Source organism: Haplochromis burtoni, unplaced genomic scaffold, assembly GCF_018398535.1.
Source record: "Haplochromis burtoni strain Fernald_Lab_line unplaced genomic scaffold, NCSU_Asbu1 Contig_244, whole genome shotgun sequence".
In the NCBI taxonomy this organism is placed as follows: Eukaryota; Metazoa; Chordata; class Actinopteri; order Cichliformes; family Cichlidae; genus Haplochromis; species Haplochromis burtoni.
The window spans coordinates 110,564-131,167 of NW_024582605.1; positions in this window are offsets into that span (position 1 = coordinate 110,564).

Genomic DNA, 20,604 nt, shown 5'->3' on the forward strand with positions numbered 1-20,604 from the left:
TTCTGATTTTAGCTTCTGTTCCAGCTCCTCCTCGTTATTTTCCTGTATTAGAATAAATACCACTCTGACAATCTGACTGATGTTCGTTCGTTTCACCGACCACGAACAACACGAACAACACCCATGCAAACATTTGCAGCCAGTGTGTTACTATTAGTGTTTCATCTCCTGCAGCAAAGCCAGAGAGATGAGGTGAGATCGCCATCTAGTGGCAGCTGGAAAATCAGAGTAATGAACGTCCTGACGTTTAAACACACACACACACACACACACACACACACACACACACACACACACACACACACACAGTTATGATTTATATCCATGTCATTATGTCAGACAGACTATATGTGGAACGGGAAGGCAACAAGTACAGGGCGATGTCTCAGGGCGCCTACAGAGGGCGCACTTCCTCACCAAACTGCTTTCCGTGCCCTGTGTGAGCTGAAGCTCTCTCTCCTTTCCATCCATCCAGTGAGGTGAAGAGTTCTTGCTAGAGTATTTAGGTTATACTTAAAGGTCTATCCAACCATCTATCCAACATTAGTGCTCACAATGTTACAGAAGGAGACTGATAGTTGGATTTAAAGCTTTTGTGAGCGTTAAATAGCTGCTTGTTTTCTGTCTGAGAAAAACTCCTACATAAAGACACTAATTATTAAAGACACTGGTTAATTTAGGGGTTTGAAATTTGTCCGCTGTGTCCTGAACCTTTCAGGAGCTTTTCATACAGTTTCCCAGTTTGACCACTTATGTCTCCACAACGACCGTGCAGGTGTAGCACTCTGCCGGTGTCATGGGGCACATTAAGACATCAAAAACTGGATGTCATCAGCTTTCTCAAACTGAACTCTTGGCTGTGGCTCCCGAGTGGTTGCTCCACACAGTGGCTGATATTGGTCTTGATGTGGAAGGATCTTTCCAGCTCCAGTAAGATGGAGGAACTATCCACAACCTGGATGTCATCTTGTACACTACCCTCCTGTTGTTATCATATACCAAATCCATTCAGACTCTGGCCATTACGCTGAAACCACCATTCACACCTGTTGGATCTCCCTAACAGAGGCCTGGACAGGCTGCAGTATGTTCAGGACTCACCTGCCAGAGTGCACACCTGGCAACACATCATCCCCACCTGAATCTCCAATAAAATCCTCCTCACCTACAAATCTCTATATGCCATTACTCCTGGTACTTTTCAGACCTTCTCAGCTAAACGTCTACTCTCCTTTTGAGTCCTCGGCGCTGTTGCCCGCACGCTCTGGAAACACACTCCCCTTTCCGCTCTAAAATGCCTCGACTGCATTTTTAAAAAGCAGTTGATAAAAAACTGTCATGTACTCACTGAGGCCTTTGACTTGGGTTCTTTGAAATGTGCTATTTAATCTAATGTGCTCTCATTATTTCTGAAGAAAAGCTAAAGCTAATGATCAATATAACCGGGGGTTTTCAAACTCATGAACCTGTGTATGAACTGTATCAGCATGACTAAGTAGGGATCCAGTGGCTGACATGATGCACGCTGCTTCAGATTCCAGTTTTTAAGTTGTCTTACAGGTTTGCTCAGACGCTCACTGTGTTTACTGTATTGCCTGGTAACTGTGGGGGGGGGAAAGAAAAGAACAGGTGAAAGCACAATAGGTTTGTGCGTACACTTTCACGTGTCTGATATAACGAGCCCGGGGAAGGAAGTGTCATATGATTCAAAGCTCTCAGCCTCACATCATTTGGTTCTAGACTAACTTTTATTTGATGCTCCATCAGATTTTGGACAGATCAGGAATAAATGCAGATTATGCCTCTTTTAGCATTTAGCATGATTCAGTCTTCTGTCACTTTTTCTGCTTTAAAACACAGTTTATCTGTGGCGTTATCACAGTGTGACTCTTCCTACAGAGGTGTGTTTTCAGCACTGTTTACCTGTTTGCCACATCCACAATCCCCTGAGAGTCAGCTGTTTGTTACAAGGTGTGGCACCCTGAGTCAGGAAGTCCACATATTCCTCTGTGTCCTGTTTCATTGATGAAGTGCAAAACAAACACCAAAAAACCAGAATGTGTTTGTAGTCACAGAGAAATCCGGCCCAACACTTCCTCTCAACTCTTCAGTCTTTGTGGCAGCTTTGCCCTCCGAACTCTGCGCGGTCCAGTTTTGATGCTTTGATGGAAGTTAACCAAAAAGATGCTGCGAGTTTTTCATGCTAAGGTTTAGTGACGCAACTCGCCCACTGGGGAAAGAAACCAGTATTCAACCTGGCTTTGTTTACACTGTCACTAAACACCTGTTGTCCCATCAACAAGTTGCACTGCATCGGTTGCTTTGTTTTGGGACATAACTTTAAAACGTCCACACCTGCAAGTTTTGCTCACTCGCTGAAATAAAGCGGGAGATAAAGGGAAAGAAAATGCGGCAGGAGGGCTCCCTTTACCTTCTCCAAATGTCTCACAAACACAGTGAACAACTTTAAGTTCATCTTTGGAGCCTGTGAAAGACCTACGAACCGTCCCAAATTTGGAGTGATGTTTGGCACAGATAATTCTGGCTATTCGACTCCTGAGATGCAGCTTTGTTTGCATCGTTTCAAATACATTGTAAAAACATTTAGCATGTTTTCACCAGTAATACTTCTTCTTTAAAACCCCCCAAAACAAAACAGTTAACAAACTTTACAGGTCCAAAATGCTACAGAAAGACCTCAAAAACGATTCAATAAAAATGAATAACACTGTCATTTATTAACAAGAGTATTTAAGTAAACATGGGGATTTTCCTCATAAAGTCCTGCAGCTCTGACCTACAAAACCTCGTGTGAGCCTGAATGTAGCTTGAGATCCTCTGCTAGAAGTTCAGGCAACAAAACAGAGCAGATGAGGTTTTTATTGTCAGACGTCCCCCAGTCGGTCATTCCTGTTTCTTCACTGAAGAAACTTTAGGATTGTATTAGCACAAATATACAGTGCTGTGCAAAATTCTTATTTATATATAGCATATAAGGTAAAAACAGTGCTTGTGCAGCTCTAACGAGCTTGAAAGTCAGTATTTTTGTTATGAGCATGTTTACTCTGTAACACAGCCTTAGTCAGCTTTCTAGTCATTCCTTTAAGTAGTTTTCAGGAATATTTCTCCAATACATTCAAAGCTCTTCTTTAGATGTTTCTGCCTTTTGTTCTGTTCTCTGTTGAGATGATCCCACACTTCTTCAATAATGTTGAGGTCTGGGCTCTGGGGAGGCAAATCCATGACTGATAGTGTTCTGTTTTGTGAGCTTTTCTATCCAGGTAGATGATATTTCAACAAGGAGAGATGATATAAGAAGGATTGAGCATGCTTTGTTGTGATAGAGAAATTAATTACTGAGGAACATTCCTCCGAAAATGGTCAGGTACCAGGAAGGGAATGAGAAAAGGGAAAAGTTTAGAGGATGGAGGATAATTAAAAAATAATTATTACACATAGACTTGTTTTCCTTATAATTTGAGGCATTTTGCCCAATATTTGCAAAGAAAGCTTCAGAGCATTCCTGAAACAATTTATTAAGTTCATTTATAAGTTCATAGCTTCGCGGTGTTGAAGGGGGATTCAAGCTTTTCACGGCTGCACTCCCACTAAGTTTCAAGAGCTCAGAGATAGTAGTAGTAGAAGCAAAGGCCAAAATATCCAGGCTTCTAGGATTGTTTTAGTCTTAGTCTTATCTAGTCTAGTCTTATCAAACCTGATGAAGCTGCTCCAGAGCTGCACAGGTTTACTGACTGTCACGGTATAGTTAGTCCTCCTGGGGAAAAAGGAAAGATCCTGCGTTTAGTTTTAATGGCACAGATCGTGATAACTGTGACCCACGGGATTAAAGCTTCTCTTTAACAACAGTGACTTAAAGTTTCCTGGAAGTCTCAGTGTCTCCTCTCGGTCACAAATAATTAATAAATAATAAACACATGATAAATAAGTAGGACAGGCTAATAAACATATAGTGTCACCCTCAGATTTTGCTTTTAATGGGAACATTTAAATCCCCAAACAAGACAATACCTTTGTTACTAAGACAGCATCCCTTGCTTTAAACAAAGAAGCAAAAATCCTGTTATTTTACTGCTAATGTCTCACAAGACGATTATCTGAGGATACAGAAATGATCTTTACAATCTCAGTAACAGCAAGGGGTCGGTTGTGCATTGGTGGTAAATGATGACCGATGCTCCAATTTGTGATGATTTGGGTGTATTCTTATCAAAGTGCTGATAAAATCCAAGAAAACTATATGTTGAATATGTTTTATAGGCTTTTTGATACACGATGGAAATGATGCACCTGCTGCTTTCAGGAGGCGAGCACCTTGTTTTCCCCTTTGTGCTCCTGTTCTCGCCTTCCTCCCAGGCTGACTGTGGGCATCTGTTGCTATGATGAGATTCCCACTGATGCAACACCAGCCGAGCTTGGCTCAACTCTCTGGGCACACGAGAGCCTTGTGTAATTTCGGTGTTTGTGCTCACAATACCCCACACAGGAGCTCGTTTCTTTGTGCGTGTGTGTGTGTTTCCCAGGTACAGCTGATCATTGATGCGACTCCACAGTTGCCTCAAAGCCATTTGAACAGCATTTTAGTGCATAGCCATCTCCCCACACTACCTGCCACACCTTAACTGCTTAACACTTCAATAGTGTGCCCATGCCGCAACTTGTGCACCCACCACCCCCTTCTGCATCCCCACCCTAACTCCTCCCATCCCATCTTGCCCTCATTGTAGTCAGCCAGCTGTTTCCTTGCTGCCCAGAGTGTCCCCCTTTGCTGCAGATTTGTAAAAAAGGTGGTCATTACACTTCTTATAGGATAATACAGTCCATATGTAGTGGGACCCCCACCACAGCAGATGGGTAAACAAAGAATGATGCAGGTTAATTAGGCCTGATGACACCCACAGGATACGTCTTGTGTGAGTTGTAGTGCATTCACATTGTTCGGAAACCATAAATAAAACCAGATCATAGGGATTTTACTTCTAAGGCAGGTTAAAATAAAAAATCTAATCCATCACATTTCTTTCATTCATTTCACACATCACTAAAAGAGCGGTTGTGGCTGTTTTCAGTTCCCCCACAGCTCGTCTCTGTGCGAAACTGTCGCAGACAAAGGGCGCTGCCTGTTAGTTATGTTTGCTGCAGAAGCCAGTTTTGCATCTTGGTTTGATTTGAACAAAAGAGGTCAGGAAGAGAGGCCTGAACATGACAGAGCAGCCTTGTCTCCTGCAGGCAGTCCATGGATGCAAAGTTATTTGCATAGGAAAATAGAAGTGAAGCCTTTGGAGGAGCAGGGGTTATAGCGTGACCATCGCTGGTCCATTCAGTTGGAAGAAATGTTGATAGATATAATGTAGATAATATGGAATATATTATTACTTTATCTGTGCTTGTGGCTGTTTTCCCCACGTTTTCTATTAGTTAAAAAAATACAGGCAGTGAAACAGAACCAAATGAAAAGTGGTGGCTCAGAAGCTGCTACAGCTCTGCCCGTGGACCCAGGCTCTCCCACATACTGCCTGATTTGCCTCTGATGCAAATATCAACCGAAGATGCGCTACGGTGATGACGCAGCTCAGACAGCAGAAAAAGCTGCTTCAGGCAAAGGAGAGAGTGATTTGACTTTCAGTGTCAGACTGGGATTTTCTGTGCACCTGGTGAAACTTTGTGCTTCATTTTCAACGTCTCACTATTCCATCTCCTCAACAACTGAAAACCCCCCACAATTCATCCAAAAAATCCACGCATCAGTCAGGGGAGTTTTGATCCTAGATCAGCGCTAAAAACAGCTGTAGTGTAGACATACAGGATCATCGTGTGCTTCAGTGGTGTCGTGCAAGCTGAGTATATTTCTTAAAGCAACTATCAATGTGCTTTCCTTTTGTTCCTATGAGTTGTGATGCTGGTGGGTGCCTGAAAACTCAAGGAGCAAACTTGTCTGACTACATTAAAGACATATTTGAGCAGGCCCTTAGTGTGCAGCACACTGATATGGATCTGTGGCTTTGTAAATAAAGATACAGAAGTATTTGTATAAGGACATGGTATAAATATACACCAGATCTGTGGTAGGGTTTTAAAAGGTAGGTATATGGCAGTTAGGTAATGCAGGGTGGTGTTTCACTGCACTGTTTCAGAAAAGCAAAGAGTGATTAAACGCATCCCCAGGTGACCTGATTAGGAGGCAGATCCATGAATTTATTCAAATGCCAGTGATATTCACCTGCAGGCCTCAGCAGCTGCACTGCAGGCCTCAGTATGTTCCACACTTGTCATATGAACAAAGCAACAACCGCCGAAGTTGAAAAAGGAAGCGGAAATCTCAAAAGTACATTTTCATAAACGTTGCCAGTACTTCTTTACAGGCTCCAGCGTAAAAATGCCCAACTTTGTTGCTGAAATAAATATGGATATAGGTTATTTTAAAAATAAGAAAATAAAAAAAATAAAAAAAGTCTAAAAATGGCATCAAGACTAAAAGTGGGGCAGCTTGGGGAATTTATGGGTTCTCCTTGTGCCTATATAGAGCACATGTGGAAGTCCTCTTGGTGCTCGGATTTCCTCCTATGCTGGTTAGCTGCTACAGTGCGGTGAAAATGTATTTGACCCTTTTTTTGGGGACTTGTATTTGTGGATAAACACTCTCACTGTGGTTCACTGCAGTCACAAAGCCTTAGAAATAGCTTTTCATCTGTTCTTCAGTTTCTTTAGATCGTAGCATGATGTGTTGCTTTGAGAGATCTTTTAGCCTATTTCACTTTGTCACACAGGTTCTATTTTAGTGATTTCTCAAATCAATGGTCTGGCAATAATCAGGCTTGGGTGTGGCTAGTGAAACTGAAGGCTTTCCAAAACAATGTGGTTAATCACAATTAACTCATGATTTAAGAAAACTATTTACTTCTGCGGCAGGTTAAAGTCAAAATGACCTTGTCACGTTTTGTCTAATATTTGAATGTGTTTGATGATGTGAAACATTCAAGTGTGACGATCCTATTAATAATAATCAGTAAGGGGTAAATATATTTTTGCAGCACTGCGTGTGTGTATGTGAGACAGTGTGGCTGTCTGTGTGTCTCTCTGTAGCGCTCTGATGGAGAAAGTGGCTAAAAGTCTTAGCAGCCACAGGGCTGGGCTTTTCTGCCATGTGTGGTGTTGTTGATTTTTGTAGCATTTAATTGTAACTGTCCAACAAATAGTCTGGCCTGTAGTAATTTTTGGGTTCATTAGCAGCACTTTCCACAAGTCTATGTTTTAGTTTTTTTGGTTGATGAAAATTTTTGTGTTACACAATGTGTTACACAGGTCAGGGAGACAGACAGCCACTGTGTTGGATAGAGCTTTAAAGTTCAGGGCCTTTTTAGTCCCAACATAGCAGCGCTCCTGAGGTGACACCGTCAGGTCCTGTGGGTCTCTGACATGAAAGAAACATGGAAAATGTGGAAAATTATGTGGACAGATATGACAGATATAATTTCTGATGAGTCCGATTTCAGATGCTAAAAAAAGAACCAACCTTTCACCTTAACTTCATGTTTTTTCACCTTCCTGTCCTCTGTTTAATAAACACAGAAGCCTGTTATTCAGTTGGCTGTTGGCCTGTTTGCTTGTCTTTTATGTGCTGTGTATTGGGACAGTTCAGCCCAATCTCATGCAGGGGCCTATTTCCCAAAGCTGGTAGTGTGGCGCACTAAGGCAAATTGTGCCCACAGGTAGTTTTGGCCTCTAGTGTCACTGTCGCTGTTCGCTGTCAGCGGTGCTCCAGGTGCCACGCCCTTCTTTCCCTCAGCAAACCCACTGAAAAAGACAACTCAACCTTTTTTTTCTCTAGCTTTTCACCTTTAGTATGAGGTTATTGTTTCTGGAACCCTGGCAGCTTGATTTGGTTTGATTTGATTTTAAAAGTGTCATCAAATGGTTATTTACTTGTTCAAAAATCCTTCATTTACCTTAGTTTCACTTATCTGTGCCCCACCTGCAGCGGCTCTGTGCACTGCAGTCTAAGAGGCAATAAGATGCAGACGCAGTTATGTTTGAATGAAGTCATGTTAAATGATAATAACATGTGAATCTGTCCTGAAAACACTGAGTTGACGTACATTTGCACACAACTTCTTTTGAAGTGTGTGTGTGTGTATGTTGGCGTGGTCTGTCTGCGTTCACCCCCCCCCCCCCCCCCCCCCCCCCACATGAATAGAGCTGAGCCTTGTGCAGTCGACAGCTGTCTCCTTTGAACAGTCCAAAGACAAAAAGCCTTAAATCCAGTAACCTCCCTCTTTCATGTGTTCATTTGATACCACTCTTCCTCACCTTACTGTCGCTCCATTCAGCTCTGCAGCCTGGGGCTGCAGCTTGCTACCATTCATCGCCGGGAGTTCCTCACTTGGTCCCTCTGAATGAGATGGAGGAGGGAAAAAAAGCTTTTGGAAAGACAGTGTGCAGCTGAGTTTGACTTTTGTATGGCGCCAGAATGTGGGATCCTTTAAAACTTGTTTTCACAGTTGAGGGTTGATAACATTTGCAAAGAACCCCCCCCCCCCCCCCCCCCCCCCCCCCCCCCCCCCCCCCCCCCCCCCCCCCCCCCCCCCCCCCCCCCCCCCCCCCCCCCCCCCCCCCCCCCCCCCCCCCCCCCCCCCCCCCCCCCCCCCCCCCCGACACACACACAATTGTTCCGTGTTTTGAAGCGCACACCTTTAATGTCATGAGTTACAGCTGGTATTTTCACAGTATTCCCTGTTCATTTAGCATGTGAGTTCAAGCAAGACTGGAGTGAGACATTATGAAAGATATGACACCCAAAGAATTTATGGGAGAAATTAGTAACAGCAAAGATGGTGGTGCAAGTATGATTCTCAGGAGAACCTGGCTTTTTAAAATCTTTTTAAGCAGCGTTTATCAGATTTGACTGGCGAGTAGCAGTTTTAAAGTCCTGGTGACCAACGAGATTAAAGTTTATTTAAGATAATGGTTTTAAATACCTGCCAGAAGGTGTGTTTAAGATGGCTGCTTGTTGTAGAGCAGGGGTGTAAATTTTGGACTTTAAACTGTATTTTCATACATTTTAAAGCTTGTTCTACCGATAAAGGCCACGGGGGAGGCCATTCATACCTCGCCAAAGTAATTAAGTAATCTATAAACAATAAAATGAGAGAAAAGTTCTTGTCTTTTCTTTTTCTTTACTACAGCAGACTTTCTTTGACATGTGTACACTCTGAGACATACTGTCGAAATTTCACTTCTTTGTCTTACATTACGACATCTCAGGATTAAACGTGTGTAGTTAAACTTTACATGGACAGAAAGCGAGGTATCACTGGTCTGGCCCACTAAAGTCCAAAGTGGACTGACTCTACATAGCCTGTGATTTAAATGGAGAGTGACATCGCCACTCTAAAGAAACTTTAAACTGGATTAGCAGCTTGATAAAGCAGCCAGTGTCTGTAGTACCTGAGCTCTGTGTGTGAAGGAGTTTTGGGGAAAAATAGCAAAGTGCAAATCAGGATCTTTTTCTGCACTGAAATATGTTGACAGATAAATCAACGTATATTCTATTCTTCTGCCTCTGATCAACAAACAGGCTCTACGTTTAAAGGCAGCCTTAAACAAGAATATTTTAAACTTTGCATTGAAAATGTTCTGTAACGAGTTCCCTCTGTGAGGGAACTGAAAGCACACTGATATAAAGGTTTTCGTTATAGCTTGGCCTACAGCATTGCCCAGAACAAGTCTTCTCCTCAGGATACCTCCCATATACTTTATGGCTTCTTAGAGGAAAAAAGCCATAGATGAAAGCTAAAAATACTACTGTATATTTGGAAGAAAAAGGGGAGTCTTGGGTGAGTGTGTGTGATAACCCAGGCGGTTGGCCCTCTGTGTGTCCGACTGCCTCCTATTCACTGAGGGTAATTAGAAAATCCTCAGGGCAGGAACTGCTCGGCTGTGTGTGTGTATGTGCCAGAGCGCCACTGAGTGTGTTTAGCTTATGCACAAGCAGGCTGAGGCCCAATACTGTACCAGGCAAAGGTTTCCACCGGATCGCTCTTGCATAACTCAGTGAGTGATAACACCGGTGCATTCCTCTCAACACACATCACCAGCTGCCAGCATCTTTTCCTCAGTTTTTCCCAGTTCACGTTTTAAATGCAATTGGTCTCAGAGCACCGGGTGAACAGGAGAGTGTGAGGTTCTAGAGGAGATGTGAGTTACGGGGACACGTTTGCAGATTCACCTCTCGGCCTGCTTTGAAGGAAAGGAGAGACTGGGTGGTCATCCAGGCCAGAGATTATGCTCATCCACAGGTAGGTCAGGTGGGGTCAAAGCTGCAGGACTTCCCACATCTATTGAGTGTCTTTACTTTCCAACCTTATGAGAAACACATTGTGGAAAAGGAGAAGGGAGGGTTTTTCTTATTGGATATGCACCGACAGGAGCTTTGATGGCAGTGTTTAGTCGTATTTAATCCTAAAATGTCAAGGTGGAGTTAGCTCGTGGGGTGCGTTTGCTAAATTTCAGCTGTTTTATGGTGCCTACTCTTGGCTAAATTTCAGTATGTTGATTCAGAGGTTCCTTAATGCCAGTGTCTTCCTGAATGATCACAGATTAGATAGCATAAACACACTGCCATGAACAGAGCGCCGGCCATAAAACAGCAGCATCATACGGGATGAGTGTATACACTCTGACCGCCAAAATACAGCCCTTACCTTCACTTCCTCAGCCGATGAACAGCTGGTCTCCATGGCACCTGCTCCTCCACAGGTTCTCATGCATTGTATTGCACCTAGCTGCCTCTTTTCTGATTGGCCGTAAGGATTATATGAACCCAGTTGCCTGCCGTCTGGAAACTGTAGTGTTTACAGAGCGGCGCCCGAATCCACAGGGTGTGTTTGGCGTTGTAAAAGCTGTGGCTGAGGAAGCCTTTGTGCTGAATATGTTAATGTGTAGCCTCTTACTATGACAGGCTGGTGCAGCAGAGAGGCCGAGGTAATGTTTAGGCCTGTGGACTTTGACACGCATGTTTTCATGTGCTGATGATTTACTCGCATAGCCAGCTCTATGAATTAAATCTGAGGACAGACTTGGGAGTCAACTGAGGTCGAAGCTGGAGTGGTTTTCCAGAATCCTACCTCCTTTTTATCAAATCCTGTGCTTCACATATATACTCTATATGATTAGCTATATAATTATCTAATTCAAGTGCAGCTTTTAGCAGCAGAAAACATTCATCATTCAGTGTAACACTTTTTTGCTTTATGTAGAAAGGAAGGTGTAGCTTACTATTTGATGTTCAATTTTGTTTTATAATCACAACAGTCGCCTTTTTATTGTAAAGACACAACAATAATAGAGAAATAAAAACTCAACTATCACATGACCCTGCGAGCGAACACTTGGCAACAGTGGAAAGCAAAAACTCCCTTTTAACAGCAGAAACCTCCAACAGGGAGGGGCAGCTGGTTGGCTGTGAGGGAGGGAGACGGGACAAAAGATGTGCACTGGTAGAGAGCAAGAGATTAATATCCATCCGTCTGGACAGGTCACCACACAGGGCAGTTTAATAATAACTAATGATTAAATACAGAGTGGTGTTTAAACACATAGTAAGTGAAAAAGGTGAGTGAAGTCAGTGCATCATGGGAAATCCCCAGCATCGTAGGCCTACTATGTAACTATGGGAGGGTTCAGGGTCACCTGATCCAGTCCTAACTGCAAGGTTTATTAAAACAGTAAAGTTTTAAGATTAATCTTAAAAGTAGAGATAGTGTCTGTCTCCTGAATCCAAACTGGAAGCTCGGTCTACAGAAGAGGGGCCTGAAAGCTCAAGGCTCTCCTCCCCATTCTACTTTTAAATATCCGAGACCCACAAGTAAGCCAGGAGTCCAAGACTGAAGTTCTCTGCTGTCCACTATGTAGGATATATGCTCTATATGTCCAGTCCCTGTCAGTTCTCTCACTGCAGCATTTGGCTCAGCAATGAGTGTTGGCGTGTTTTTAATAAGCGATACTGTAAATGCACAAAGGGATCTATTCAGTTCAGGGGGAAATCTGTTTCCTTTCACATAAACATTCAACAGCTCTTACACCACTTACAGTTGCGGAACCTGAACTCTGTTTGCATGAGGAACAAAAGCTTTTTCCTGCATTGATCCGATATGCAGTGTGCTCACAGCGAGCCACAGCACGAGTTCCTTAATGAAGTGTGAGTTTGTGTTTAGAATAGCTGCAGATTAGCTGAAGATGGCTCACTCTTGAGCTTATTTTAAAAATCTCTTAGCCCTCGGCCCCTTGTTTTAAAGTTTGAGTGGAAAGGTTGAATTTCTCGGTATCTCCCTATTCCCCTCCCTTACCGCTTAGGTCAGATGTATATTTTGGCAGCGACGTTCAGGATTTCAAAGAGCAGCAAAGAGATTTAAGCTATAAATTTCACTTAATTGCATCCATTTTATATGGCTCGGCAGTAATTTACTGGCAACAGACAGTGATGAGAGACAAAGCCTTTATGATGAGTTCCTAGTCAAGTCAAACAGATTCGTAGTATGTGTAATAGCAAAACACTGTAAAAGTGTGTACAGTTAGTTTTCTCTTTTATTACCAGAGATTAATGTTTAGACGACTCTTCGTGTGATTCTGAAAGAAAGAAATCACACTGAGAAGCGTTTGGGTCTGATCTGGGCTCTATTTGGTATCTACGACCCTCTAAAAGGCTGTACCTGCCAGATGTGATCCAAATGCCACAAAACCCCTAACATCTGGATCCTTTCGATATGTTGAAGCAGCCAGACCTACCCTGTTAGTGTCAAGACCAAGTATGGCCCATACAAACTGCAAATATGGGCCACATGGGGGCTGACCGTTATTTCCTATCTGGGATGGAGGTAGTGTCACCTGTTTGCGACTGAGAGTGATGACCTAAAAAGGCAGACTAGTTTTAGAAGTAGTAAACAGGTGATGCGGGAAGCCGGGGCTGTTTCTGAGAAGTGTGACTGTGCTGCCTTGGCACTGAGCTGTTTCAGGCTTGATGTGGACTTTAAAGCTTTTTTTATACTTTTAAGCAGGTTTCATTTCAGTTGCTTCCGGCTGCTTTTGGTCACTTCGCAATATTTGCTGCAGTGTGGGTGGTTTTTGTTTTCGCCCTCGGCCCTGACACATGGAGGAAGTGGAGGGTGCATATGGGGTTGAGGGCTGTGTTTCTTGGTAACTGGTCCCAGTGGGACGCTTCCTGATGGCGTCTTCACCTGAACCCTGCTTCCCGGGAGAGCTTCCAAATCACAAACACATCTTGCATCATTTGCACAACCTGCGATTACTGCCCCCCCCCCCTCCTCAAAGCAGACAGTGTGGGAGAGATCAGTTATTACTTAACATGCAAAGAACAAAAGAATAAACAAAAAATGCACTGTACATGTCAAGTATTTTTAGCAACATTGAGACACAAGTTTGCAAAAGTTATAGTGTCAACATAAAATGAAAAACTACTGGACTTAATCCTTTAAGCGGACCAATACCGGCCCATGAGTCGTTTGGTACTGGGCTGCAAGAGTTGAGGCTCGGGTGTGAAATTTATGGTTTTCAGGGTTTTTATCAGTTTTATCGTTTTTTTATTTATTTATTTATTTTTAGCATTTTTATGGTTAACTCGGTTTCCCTGGGTCTTTTCCCGTGTGTTATGAATAAATCTTCTTCCTTTTTTTTTGTACCAATACTGGTTTTATTTTGTTGTATTTATCCGCCACACCTTAAAGGCCGTTCCGTGAAAATATTGTTGGACATAAACCGGTCCGTGGCGCAATAAAGGTTGGGGGCCGCTGCTTTAACCCAGTTTACCAAAAAACGTTGTAGACACTGTGTTTTCTTTCAGTGTGTGATGTGTGGCCGTCCTCAGGGCACAAAGGCTGAAAAGAACCTTCAGAAATGAATTTCCCATATTTTTTGACCTGTCGTGACAGTTCATACCATGTTACAGTGACTAGGCTCAGCTTTTAGAGCGTCAGTGATTCTCTGAGCTTTTTATTTAAAGTGATGATAAGAGTTAAGAATGCTACACTTGAATGAAAAAGGCTTCAAACAAAAAAAAATGGCAGACTAACACATGATACATTTACTGTCCGTATGATGTTTGGAGTGTGTTTATCTTATTTTTTATTTTTATCTTTTTGTCATGGAGGCAGGCTCTTTGGGTATAATCGTTTTAAATTCAACATTTTTTAAATTGTATCAGAATTACACACAGATCTATTCCTTCATTGTGAATACAGACTTTGTTTCTGCTGAACTCTGTTACTGAAGGTTTGAAGATCCATACATAATTCACACTGTAAAACTGGCACAGCTCCTGCCCTCCCACTCCCTTCCCATATTTCATGGAACATGTTTTGGGTCTAAAAACACTGGTAAAATCTAGAAATAAGAGTTGTAATTCTAAAATTTTAAAAAAGGGCAGACTGTGAGAATGGATCAGTCGTTGCAGGGGTTTTTTCAGGCTAGTCCCTGAATATCTTTGCAGCTGAAAAAAGTTTCAGTATAAAAGACACCACTGGGAACTGCTTTCTATCTTTGCAAAGCTCTTTTAGCATTCTTCCAATCAGCCCCAAACCCTCCTGTCCCAAATGTTTCATGCTACAGGACATGATAAAGAAATTCTCTGAGAGTGCTGAAGTGCATGTCAGCAAACACCATCCTTTGAAGACAAACTCTGCCACTCTAGCAGTAACAATGGCTTCCATTGAGCAGCAAGCAATGCCTGCCAATTGTATCAATACTGGGACTGGAGGTGACCTTTTATGTTTGCAGACATTCAAAACTATGACTACTTCCTGTATGGTGTGTAAGAATCAGACAAAGATCACAAAGTTTTCTCTTAAAATATAATCTTTGGAATTTGTCCGTTTGGTCTCGGTCGTTCCGGTGTGGTAGAAATGCAAACAGGTCTACACAAGAAGGACTTTTAGTTCCTGATTTAGTTTCAGTTAATATTCACTTCCTGGGGACTTCTGGTTAAAACAGACTTGTGATTTATTTACAAAGCACCGAGTAGACCTACTTCCAGTTTACATTTATCTGTCAGCCTCCCTTTGGTTCGCCTGGTCTCAGAGTTAGAAATGAATGGTGATGCTGTTACGACACCAGACATTATCTATGGCTAATTAAAAGCAGTTTTGAACTTGTGTTTATCATAAATATAACTTTGATTGATGAACCTTTGATAATCAGCTGTATGTGCTGTCCAAGCATGATTTTCCTTTCAGAATAATCTCTGCCCCAAAGACTCAAAGGCCTGTGCAATGGGCACTCAGCTCCTGTTCATGTTGTCATGCCTGAATGAAATTGACATGCACATAAGCTAAAGCAGATATCTCATCCTTGAAAAATCTTTATTGCCTTCATTCAAATGCTTTAGTAAATGCATTATACAGTGAGCTAATTACATGAGATCAAATGGAAAGTCTTTTGGAAGAAACGGACAGGTGTGTTTGGAGATGGTACGCTCTCCTAGCACCTCATAATGCCGTCCAACTGAACACACAGAAACCCTTTAAAGACTGACAATGCCAGTTTTGGATGTGAAGAAGGCAAGGCTGACAAGCTTTTTAAAGCACGACACAATGAATGATGACCTTCAGGTCACCATTTATGCTCATTTCCTAAACAAACTCCAGCGTCTGGACGGCGAATGACTGAAATTTGAGCCAGCCGGCTGCTCTGCAGGTGTGTTTGACTGGCAACAAGAGTCAAACTTTAGCCTGTGAGTGTCTATACATGCAGTTTTAGGATGGATAAGAATCCATTCAGATGACATTGAACTTGACTTTAAGAAGATGTGCTTCTCATGTACCACTGAGGTCTGACTTAATTTATTATCATTAACTTTGCAGTTAATGATTTGTAATGGAGGCTTTTTTCAAAAAATAATGTGGTAATACATTTTTACCACAAATTAAAATGCAATTAATTAAAATGAGATGACCCATCACACTTACAGTTTTACATCCCTTTTATTATTAGCATATTGTTCTTGGCTGCCCCATGATATTTACTATTAATATCTATCATTACAACATCATCATTTCTACAATTTCTGTAAAAACTAGTTCACTATTTAGCGATACTGAGTTGAAATGTTACCATGTAGAGGGGAAAACGACAGCTGTATGTTACGTAATGGTCAGAGTGTGAGATAGGTGATGGTTGTAGGCCAGAGGGGTATACCATGAAGGAAGTTCATGCTGTCTTTGTGTTTGCTGGCTTAAAAAAAAATCTAAAACCCCAACTGGAGATAACAGGTATCATTACAGTGGTTTTCTATTTTCTCTGTTGAGCTGTGCTTTCTGCTTTCAGGCTACAAGCTCGTCATGTGACCCTTCTTCACAGAAAATGAAGCCTGTGAGAGCTGCCTAGTCCAATCAGAGATGTTATCAGATGATAATAATGAAATGGTGATAAGAACATAAAAAACCCACAACAGTAAGATTCAGCAGTGTTGTGAGAGAGAGATTCATGCTGCAGAAAATCATTAATCTGGTGATCTAGGGCAGAGACTGGACAAATTTCAATTTTTAGTTTGAGTTAATATATTTATTTTAACAAGCACGTCCTTAGGAATAATGCTTATGCTTAAACTGGATACTTTTAAACATTAAATGTTACTGTCCCACAGAATAATAAATGAAACATACTCTAGTTTCTCTATTGTGTTTCTAGCAGCTACAATTCCAGCAGCGTAAAACAGGTTTAGCAGCAGATTAGAAGTACAAAAACACTGATGCAGTTTCTACTTCAGCAATTTTACATTTACATCTTTACACCTGGGCTTCTTCATTTATGACGCTAGTAAGGCACGACTTAATAAACTCCACATATAAAACGTATTCCCTCAGCAGAAAATCTATATTGTGCTCAAAACATGCTGCAAACAGAAGAATCAGTTAAAACGCGGCACTTCCAGACGATTGTTTCATCAACCGAAGCTCTAAACCTGCTCCCAACCAGGTTATGTGTTCAGCATAAGTTGCCATGGTGATTTAGCCAAGTAAAAAGCAAGCCACTTTCGTGATACAGAGCAATCTGACTTTAAGCTCGACATAGCTCACTAACCCATTCATCTTGCTTGGTAGTAAGTACACCCCTCAGTTGCCAGTGTGTGCATGTGTGTGTGTTTATTTATTTATTTTAATGTGACAATTTTACTTTTCCAACCTTTGTGTCGACCATATTTAGAGCACATTAACATTCAACAGTGGGTATATTTATGTGGATTATGGTCATGTATGAATTCTGAATATTACTCCATTTATCTCTGTGCGTGTCGTGGATGTCAGGTTGATCACAGCAGCAGTTTGGAGCCAAACAGTTGTGTTGTGAAATAGTAATAATTAGTATGCCTCGCTCCGCTCCCCTATAGCAATATGGCCCATTGGAGATTATGGGATACAACCGTGCCATCCACACACACCTTCCCGCACCAAATCCTTTGGGGCCAATTACCTGCTGCTGGTGGCAGGCGGCAAGTCAGAGCACGGCTGCGGCTGCTAGACTGCTTGTGTGCATGCTGCTCCCTTGGTGATTCTCAGGCTTTGTGAAAAGAAGTGAGACTTGTTGTTTCTTGCAACAACAGGGCAAATGCAAAAGTACAATATAGAGTTAAAAACACTGTAATGTACAAAAAGAACTGCAAGAACAACAATGACACCAACAAAAGCTGTATTCCATATTTCTGTTATCTGCTCTGAGCGAGTGAGATGGTTTTTCTGCCCTGGCAGACAGGGAGCTAATTGGCGAGAGACTCGGTAGAACTCGGTGGCTGAGTGCTGAACAGTGTAATGAGGGACCTTTAAACATCACACCTGGGCTAAGTCCTCCAATTTCTTCTAAGACAACGTAAATCTCTATAATTATCTCGTAGTCACCTGAGCAGAAGGGCAGGAGAAGCGGACAGGTGGATAAAACAATAGAAAAGACCGAACAATCATTTAGTGCGTACTGAGCGATTAAAGGCCTCCAAATTAAGAGACCTGTGAGAACAGCAGCTTTCACAACAACTACTATACCCCTGACTTTTCACTTTAACATGGAAAGATTGGTATTCATTATTCATAACTGATGAATATGTTATAAGACACAGCATACTGCATTGTTCAGATCAGTTTCACAGGTGACTCTATACAGTACAAGGTGTCTATTTACTTCAAGACATGCACACATACACCTTTATTAAAACTACTCCATTTAGGTCCATCTGCACGTGCACAGTATCGAAACAGTTGTCAGACAAGCTATATTTGATACGTGTAAAAGCTTTGGTGGGTCTCTGAATACCCAAAATATCCCAAACAGGCCTTATTTAAAATAATACATGGCTGATACATGCCCTGTCAGGCCGTCTATCATTTCCTTCGATGATCACATTGCAAAAATTTTGTAAATTTTAGACATTCATGCTATTTCCTAAAACGTGCATGCTGCAAAGAATAATGTTAGGATAATATGAAAATAAATAAAGTTTGACAACTTGTTTGGAGGAAAGTAGAAAACAATTATACATTTACATGTAGAAGCTTGACATACTATATGCATGTCTCAACCTTTTAGGAGCACATGTGTGAAACGTTCACCATTGAAGCTGTTTTTTCCATATCAGATTTTAGTACCTAGACTCGCCAGACACCTTATTAGTTGCACCTAGTCCTGGGTTTGACCTCCCTTTTGCTTTGATTCTAAGTGGCACCAGTTCAACAGGGTACTGGAAACATTTTGGTCCATCCATGATGCAAATCACCTGCACCACCACATCCCAAGTGTGCTTTAATGGATTGGGATCTGGTAACCATGGAGGCTATTTGAGTACAGTGAGCTAATCACGATGCTGAAGAAACTAATTTGAGAGGATTTTACTTTTTTGACATGTCAGCCATCAGAGGATGGGTACTATGATCATAAAGGGATGGACATAATCAGCCACAGCACTTGTGTAGCCTGTGGTGTTTAAACAGTACCAAGGACCCAAGGTGTGCCAAGAAAATATCCTACACCATTACACCACCAACAGCAGCATAAACTGTTGATAGAAGGCATGATGGATGCTTTCAGTGTGTGTTTATCAGCCTTAGCTGACAGGAGTGGCACCTGTTGAGGCCTACTGCTGCTATAGCTCAAGATCTGGTGTGTTGTACATTCAGAGAAGCAGCTCTCGTGCCTTGGTTGTAATGAGTGGTTATTTGAGTTGTAGCCTTACTTCTATCAGCTAGAAGTAATCAGGTCGTTCTCTTCTGATCTTTGGCATCAAAAAGGCATTTTTCCCAGAGAACTGCTGCTCAATGGATATTTTCTCTTTTTTGGCCAATTCACTGTAAAACCTAGAGATGATTATGTGTGCAAATCCCAGCAGATCTGCAGGTTAAGAAATGCTCAAGCAGCTGTTCTGGCACCATCAACCGAACCACGTTCAGAGTCTTGGTTTGAACTTCAGCACTGTCTTGATGATGTCTACGTGCCTAAAAGCACTCAGCTACAGCCATGTAATTGTCTTAATAGACATTTGCATTAACCAGCAATAGAACAGGTAATGAAATGCTTTCAGAGCGTATATAGACTAATCAGGAGATTTATCATAAACTCTTTGACTGTTTCTGGCATATTTTTATCCTTTATTCTCATTCCAATGTAAGCAATTCACTTACCGAGACTTTGCAAACAAAAATCCAAGTAGAAAATTTTTGCTAATTGTTATTTGTGTAATTTGTTGAAGCTAACAATGATCAGTGTAAAACAGTGAAAAAATCCTTAACTCTTTGAGGGCTAGATTCTGAAAAGAAAATGCTCCCTTAAATAAATACCTTAATTTTAATTTTTTGGTGGGCTGTGCATGTGTGTGTGTGTGTGTGTGTGTGTAAGGCCCGAAGCTACAGATGTGGTTATGTGGGAATATTTGGGGGTGGGGTGGGGGAGTGGGGGGTAAACACACTTTATTGAACTGGGTTTTAAAGGGCGGAGTGTGCCACAAAGGTCACCTGTTCAGTGCACTATGATTTTTCGGTTGGCTAAACATCATATAAACAGAAATATAGTCTACTTTTGAGGCCTGGGGGGAGATACGTGTCCAGCTTTGCGAGTCACCTTGGATACAAAATGCAGGTTAATGAAGGGCAACATGGAAACTGTCGGTGACAGCACAGGATAAAATGAAACAAGCATGAGTCATTATTTTCCTTTTCTTAGTTGACAAGTTCTAGTGTGGATCCAGAATGTGATCCACATGTTTGGCTGTCAGGTTCCTATAAACGCAAACAAGGATACAACCAAGTACACGGGGCAGCAGTGTATCAGGTATCAGTAAACATATAAGACCTAAAGCATTTAAAGCGAAGTCATGGAAAAATCATGAGTCAGAGAACAAACTTCCCATGCGAATAGAAAAAGTATCCTAACGTATCGGTCACTGCCCGGAAAGGATTCTCGACGGGAAAAGTATTCGCTCTATTTGTTGTCATTTTCCAGACGTAGTTTACACCTGCCTTTAGGTGTTAGTTTGTAGGCCTTTTGTTTAAACACACACACACACACACACACACACACACACACACACACACACACACA